Source organism: Salvelinus sp. IW2-2015, linkage group LG19 (genome assembly GCF_002910315.2).
Source record: "Salvelinus sp. IW2-2015 linkage group LG19, ASM291031v2, whole genome shotgun sequence".
NCBI classification, from domain to species: Eukaryota; Metazoa; Chordata; class Actinopteri; order Salmoniformes; family Salmonidae; genus Salvelinus; species Salvelinus sp. IW2-2015.
The window spans coordinates 31,955,752-31,963,402 of NC_036859.1; the positions used below are offsets into that span (position 1 = coordinate 31,955,752).

Below are 7,651 nucleotides of genomic sequence, written 5' to 3' on the forward strand. Positions count from 1 at the left end.
TTCGTTTGGGGAGGAAAGGGGGAGGCATTGCAAGCCGAAAAACACCATCCAACTGTGAGCACGGGCGTGGGCCCGGCATTCATGGTTGTGGGGTGCTTTGTTGCAGGAGGGACAGGTGCACTTCATCAAAAATAGATGCATCTGTGATGGTTCAGGAAAATAATGTCGATATTGAAGCGTCACATGCTCAGAATCGGTTTTTTTTTTTTTCCAGGGGAAAAGGGGAAGGTTAATAAAAGGGCTTGGGGTGCCGATTTTTTTTAAAACATTTAGTTCTTTAGGCAGACGCTTTATCCAGATCGACTTACAGGTATACATTTTAAATTTTTATTTTTTGTATTCTTTTATTTTTTATTTTTTTTTAAGAGCCCTGACCTCATTCCCATAGATAAATCTTTGTGTTGGCGAATCTGAAAAAAGCGTGTTCTATGCGAGCAAGAGACTACAAAACCTGACTCAGTTACATCACTCTGTTGTCGGAGTAGGAGATGGGCCAAAAAATTCACCCAATTTATTGTGGGAACGTTGTGGAAGTGGCTTACCTGAACTGTTTGACCCATGTTAAACAATTTAAAGGCAATGCTACCTCTACTATATTCTTGACATTTCACAGTCTTAAAATAAAGTGGTGATCCTAACTGAACCTAAGAGAAGGGAATTTTTACTCTAGGATTAAATGTCAGGAAATTGTGAGAAAACTGAGTTTTAAAACTGTATTTGGCTAAGGTGTATGTGTAAACTCCTTTGATAACGATGGTCATTATGGCCAAACAGTTCTATTTTTGTTTCATCAGACCAGAGGACATTTCTCCAAAAGTACGATCTTTGTCCCCATGTGCAGTTGCAAACCGTAATCAGTTTTTTTTATGGTGGTTTTGGAGCAGTAGCTTCTTCCTTGCTGAGCAGCCTTTCAGGCTATGTCGATATAGGACTCGTTTTACTGTGGATATAGATACTTTTGTACCGGTTTCCTCCAGCATCTCCACAAGGTCCTTTGCTGTTGTTCTGGGATTGATTTGCACTTTTCGCACCAAAGTACATTCATTTCTAGGAGACAGAACATGTCTCCTTCCTGAACGGTATGACGGCTGCGTGGGCCAATGGTGTTTATACTTGCGTACTATTGTTTGTACAGATGAACGTGGTACCTTCAGGCATTTTTAAATTGCTCCAAAGGATGAACCAGACTTGTGGAGGTCTACAATTCTTTTTCTGAGGTCTTGGCTGATTTCTTCTGATTTTCCCCATGATGTCAAGCAAAGAGGCACTTGAGGTAGGCCAAGCAAAGACTTGAGGTAGGCCTTGAAATGCATCCACAGGTACACCTCCAATTGGCTCAAATGATGTCAATTAGCCTATCAGAAGCTTCTAAAGCCATTACACAATTTTATGGAATTTTCCAAGCTGTTTAAAGGCACAGTCAATTTAGTGTACGTAAACTTCTGACCCACTAGAATTGTGATATAGTGAATTCTAAGTGAAATAATTATTTGTGAAAGTAGATGTTCTAACCGACTTGCCAAAACTATAGTTTGTTAACAAGACATTTTTGGAGTGGTTGAAAAACGAGTTTTAATGACTGAAGTGTATGCAAACTTCCAACTTCAACTGTATATCTCTCTCTCTCTCACTCTCTCCCTCTATCTCTCTCTCACTCTCTCTCACTCTCTTTCGCTCTCTCTCCCACTCTCCCTCTCTCATTTTCCCTCTCTATCCCTTTCTCACTCGCTCTCGCTCTCTCCCTTTCTCATTCTCCCACTCTCATTATCCCTCTCTCTGTGTGCAAATGTAGAAGAGTGGGGAGGTAAGGCAATAAATAGGCCATAGAGGCAAAACAATTACAGTTTAGCATGAACACTGGAGTGATAGATGTGCAGATGATGATGTGCAAGTGGAGATACTGGGGTGCAAAAGAGCAAGAAAATAAATAACAATATGGGGATGAGGCAGTTGGGTGTGCTATTTACAGATTGGCTGTGTACAGGTACAGTGATCGGTAAGCTGCTCTGACAGCTGATGCTTAAAGTTAGAGAGGGAGATATAAGACTCCAGCTTCAGTCATTTTTGCAATTCGTTCCAGTCATTGGCAATACTTTTCCACTGGCTACCCTACCCCAGCCACGATGTCGATCTGTGCCCTGTACCTCTCTCGGCAAGAGAATATGTTCCTGCCTCACAAGAAGTATTTATTTGCTCTCTGCACATCTCCGCGTCGTCTTGCGCCTTCATTCCTCCACATCACTCCAGAGTCAGATTTGATCGTTTCTGCTAAGATAGCGATTGAAGACACAGAGATGTAATGTTGATAGACCTATCTAAAAATTCTCAGATTGGGTTCTTAATCTTTATTTGATAACGTATGCTAATACACCTAGGACTACTATCATTCTCCATCTTTGACTGAGAAATTATTTGTCTCGGCCTAGGGAATTGGCTTATCAGCAAAAAACGACCTGATCTAACATTTAGCAAATTCCAGGCTGTACTATACACTACGGTCAAAGTCCATCTGTGAGGCCAACCAGAATAGATTGGTGGATAGAGCTTTCTTTTACTGGCATAGTGCGTTCGCTATGCACCTTTGCCTCCGTCATTTTTCCATTCAAATTGTTACAGGCCGAGTGGCTTGTCATTGTCTTGGACAAACGGAGGTGTGATTGATGCTAGATCTCTCTGACGACCCAAACTGTTACAGACGCTATATTCTCATCCTGCTCCTGTCCCAGTTCACGTGAGAATTCAAAATAAAAGAATTGGACGTCTCGTCCATATGATTAACAATAAACACTCTAGGTGAGATCACTCTAGGAATCGCGAGGTAGGAGTACCGCTAGTTCTTCGTTACTTACTTGTCCGCGTTAGGGCACTGAAGTCTAGGTTGTAAGACGCGTGTGTACTAGCTTGGAGCCTGGGATGCAGAGAGCCAGTTCTTGTCGCATCAGATCTCACTGAGAGCGTGCTAGAGTACAAGTATTCTTTTGTTCACTGTCCCACGGTCTTCCGATTTGTGGTATATAAAGAGAAGTATCGTGTGACCACAAAGGACTCCAGCCAACGTTGACTGTAAACATGGACCAGAATCCTGTGCGCGTCGCTTCTATTCGCACCAGCTGGCTTAAGTAGGGTTATGTTGCATCGTCTCGCTCGATCGCACAGCATATTCGAGAGGCTGTATCTCTGGAGGGCAAGAGAGGGTAGAGGAGCGAGGGTTGCTCAACTACATAGACTAGCCTGAGTGTACGTCGTGGTCTTATCGTGTCTCAGAGAGGCTCTACTCATGTCTCATAGTAGATAGAGAGTATTAATTCACACGATTTGTTGTTGATACTTATTCGTCATAGCAGGCACTAATCGTCGTAGGCATGAGAGGAAAAACGCTATGGAGATTCATATGAACTCTATGTGATCGTATGGTTACAGAGAGAAACGTGAGAGTTTGAGTTGAGTTACGCAGGGTGAGGCACAAGATCTCCATATAACTGAGCAGGATTGACAATGGCGTGAATGAGATAGTGCTCGTGATGAAAGTTAGTCTCGCAGGGACACCTCTTGAGTAATGCTAGGTGTGCTTCAGATGTCTAATGTAAACGACGTGTTGTCAATACAGTACACGTGTCTAGTTATTTAGTCTCGTGAAGTGTGAAGTGTTTTCGATTTATATTTCGTCTACAAGCTCTGATCCAGGGACGCTGTGAAAGCTAGATCGCGACGCGATGTGCTGAATCTCGTCGCATGTATGACCAGAGCTTCTTGGTAAATCGCCATAGCATAGAATTGTCTCAGTAGGCAGAGGACGCTTGAGAGACCTGGATTGTGGTTCTAGAACATGTATCGAGATGCCTATCGGCTGTATTTGTTATCTCTGTGGTATTGTTATCGCAGTAGATGTTTAGATAGAATCGGCTGTGTGGGGAGAGGCCTAGGAGGTAAGAATTAAGGATGGGTGGACGAAAAAGCAGTCTTCAATATAGAAATTAAAAAGTATTGAGGGTTTTGCCTATATTTCAGTTATTTTTTTGTTCTCTGGAACAGGTATGGTCACTGCGCGTTAGAACGCAGTGGTGCCTATACCTATCCATGTGCATGAGGTAGCGTGTGTGGTGCAGCCTGCGCATACGTGAAAGACACTGGTTCACAATGAATATCTTTGGAGCATCTCGAACGATGAAAGAACGCGACAAAGCAGAGAGATCATAACGCTAAGTTCGGAGGTTTTGTGAGACAATTTTATATCTCGGTCGGCAGTGAAATATCTATGAATGTGATGAAGTGGTGGCCTAGTGATTGCCTAGACGCCCTAGCTAGAATTGTTGATTAGGGATTCTGAGTATCTGCACTGTTGTGTCAGAACAAGTTCTGAACATGGTCGTGTGCATGGTTCTATAGGGTGATTACGCGTAAGTAAGCGTAATGTGTGGGAATATAACTACTGTGCGGACGAAGTTGCTGTCAAGGGGTTGAAGAGGCTGTTGGCTGGGACGCTAGGTTGAGCCTTGCTAAGGGTGAAAAGTACCTAGCGGAGCTCGTAGAAATATACTTAAGCTTATTGGCATAATTTTATTCGATGTTTAGTTAGATAGTATTATTGTTTAAGTGTTAGTAGGTAGACAGTGGGTGGTTTATTCGGGATCACGTCTACTCAAGAAGCAATGGGACAGCTGGAGAAGGTGTCTTATTTCTGCCAGATGAGTTATCTTTTGTTACAGCCTCATTCTACTTTAACTGAAGGGGGGTTCGTTTATGAGAACTATAGTGCTTCTACTAAGTGATTGACAACACTATCTGACATCATTAGTGTGAACGAAGCAGTCTTAAGGGCCACCAGTGTTGGTTAGCTATACTGCTCTATTGTTGCGACTGTGTAGATATAATGAACCTCTGGTAATCCTTGGTATCATCTCGCACATATATTTCAGCCGCTTTGGGGAATACTGGGAGTGATCTCGCTGACGTAATCACCGCTTGTTAGGGCCTGTCTCGTAGCAGTAGCCTATCGCTTTCTCTGCAGCTGGGCTTAAAGGGCAAAGGTCCGCATAGTCTGGGGTGTTGGAACTATGCTAGGTCGCTCATTACTTACTTATCTTTGAGGTTGTGGATGTGGTTTGACTCGGGGCAGTATGGTTGCTTTAGCCGATAGGCCATAAGTAGGGTGAGAAGAGAAGAGGAGAGGTTCTTATGTTATGTTGCATAACAGGTCGCAACTAGGTTTGTCCAGGGCCATAGAGAATAGGGGGGTCCTATTCCCTATATAGTGCACTAGGCTTTGTCCAGGGCCGCATAGAGAATATGGGGGTCCTATTCCCTATATAGTGCACTAGGTTGTCCAGGGCCATAGAGAATGGGGTGGTTATTCTATATAGTGGCACTAGGTTTGTCAGGGCCATTAGAGATAGGGTGTTCCGTATTCCTATATAGTCCAGCTAGGTTTGTCCCAGGGCCCATAGAGAATAGGGTGTCTATACACGTTCCGTATATGTGCACTAGGTTTTGTCCAGGGCCGCATAGAGATAGGGGTCCTATTCCTATATAAGTGACTAGGGTTTTGGTCCAGGGCCATAGAGAATAGGGTGTCCTAGTTCGCGCTAATATAGTGCCGCTTAGGTTTGTCAGGGCCCATAGAGATAGGGTGTCCTATTCCCTATATAGTGACTAGGTTTGTCAGGGCCCATAGAGAATAGGGGGTCCTATTTCCTATATAGTGGTGCACTAGGTTTGTCCAGGGCCCCATAGAGAATAGGGTGGTGCCTATTCCTATATGTGCATAGGTTAGTCCAGGGCAACATAGGATAGGATGTCTAATTCCCTATATGTGCACTAGGGTTTGTCCAGGGCCCCATAGAGAATAGGGGGTCTATTCCCTATATAGTGCACTAGGTTTGGTCCAGGGCCCATAGAGAATAGGGTGTCCCTATCTACCTATATAGTGCACTAGGTTTGTCCAGGGCCATAGAGAAAGTAGGGTGTCCTATTCCTATATAGTGACTAGGTTTGTCCAGGGCCCATAGAGATAGGGGGTGTCCTATTCCCTATATAGTGCAACTAGGTTTGTCAGGGCCATAGAGATAGGGGGTCCTATTCCTATATATGTGTACTAGGTTTTGTTCGCGGGCCGCATAGAGAATAGGGTGTCCTATTCTTATATATGCTGCACACTAGGTTTGTCAGGGCCATAGAGAATAGGGGTGTCTTATTGCCTATATAGTGCCTAGGTTTGTCCAGGGCCATACGAGAATAGGGGGTCCTATTCCCTATAGTAAGTGCACTAGGTTTGTCCAGAGGCCTAGAGAATAGGGGTTGTCCTATTTCCCTATATATGCACTAGGTTTTGGTCCAGGGCCCATAGAGATAGGGGTGTCTATCCCTAATTATATGGGCACTAGGTTTGGTCAAGGGCCATAGAGAATGGGGGTCCTATTCCCTATAATAGTGCACTCGGTTTTGTCCAGGGCCATAGAGGAATAGGGGGCCATTTCGGGCACATTGTATCTGTTTTCTCCTGGTGATGTTCTCAGATGGTTCTGTGTTGTTTTCAGGACGGTTCTAAAGGAAGCGGGTTCTTCCGGTACTCACACGGCGTCATCGTTAGCGGAACCATGCTTTGGTGTTTGGAGGGAACCTCACAACGACACGTCCATGGCACGGAGCCAAGTGCTTCTCCTCGACTTTCATGCTATGACTGGGTAGCGTGAACCTGTTTATTAATGTACTGGGGCTTGTACGCACTACCTCTGGTAGTGCCTTGCGGTCGAGGCCGAGAGTTGCATACCAGGCAAGTGGATGTTCAACCAGTCAGGATGCTCTAGATGGTGCAGCTGTAGAATCTTTTTGAGATCTGAGGACCCATGCCAATTTTTCCATCTCCTGAGGGGGGAAATATGCTTGTTGAGCCCTCTTTAAGACTGTCTTAGGTTGTGTTTTGTACCATGAGTCAGTTTGGTTTGATGTAAATGTGGAACCAAGGACTCTTGATTGTTTCGACCTGCTCACTACAGCCGCACCGTCGATTGAGATGGGGACCTGTGTGGCTCCTTTTCCTGTAGTCCATGTATCATCTCCTTTTGTCTTGGATCACGTTTGGGGAGCGGTGGCAGGTCTCTGACTCTTTCCTATAGGCTGTCTCGTCGTTGTCGTGAGTCAGGCCTACCACCGTTGTCGTCGCAAACTTAATGATGGTGTTGGAGTTGTGCCTGGCCTTCGCAGTGTGGGTGAAGAGGGGAGTACAGGAGAGGACTAAGCCGGCCCCCTGAGGGTGTGAGGATCGCGTGGCAGATGTGTTTGTTACCTACCTCAGCACCTGGGGGAGCGCCATCAGAAGTCCGGATCCAGTTGGCAGAGGGGAGGTGTTCAGTCCAGGGACTTTAGCTTAGTGATGAGGCTTTGAGGGCATATGGTGTTAACGTGAGCTGTAGTCAATGAACAGCATTCTCACATAGGTGTTCTTTTGTCCGGGTTTAAAGTCTTACTCACATCGGCTACGGAGAGCGTGATTACACAGTCCGTCTGGACAGCCTGGTGCTCTCATGCTGCTTCAGTGTTGCTCTAGCCACATTCATAGTGACAATATATGTCTGGCAGTCAGAAGAATACCTGCACATCTGCAGGGGACATTGTGGGTGTGGAGCTAGACGGGGCCATTTGATGGGCAGCCAGA

The 7,651-nt window shown here is 45.1% G+C and overlaps 1 protein-coding gene across 1 annotated transcript in view; it reads left to right on the plus strand.

The window, feature by feature from the left end:
* The window catches only part of LOC111979731 (artemin-like), a 29,244-nt gene that overhangs the window by 4,609 nt on the left and 16,984 nt on the right, over positions 1 to 7,651 (plus strand). The window lies entirely within an intron of this gene.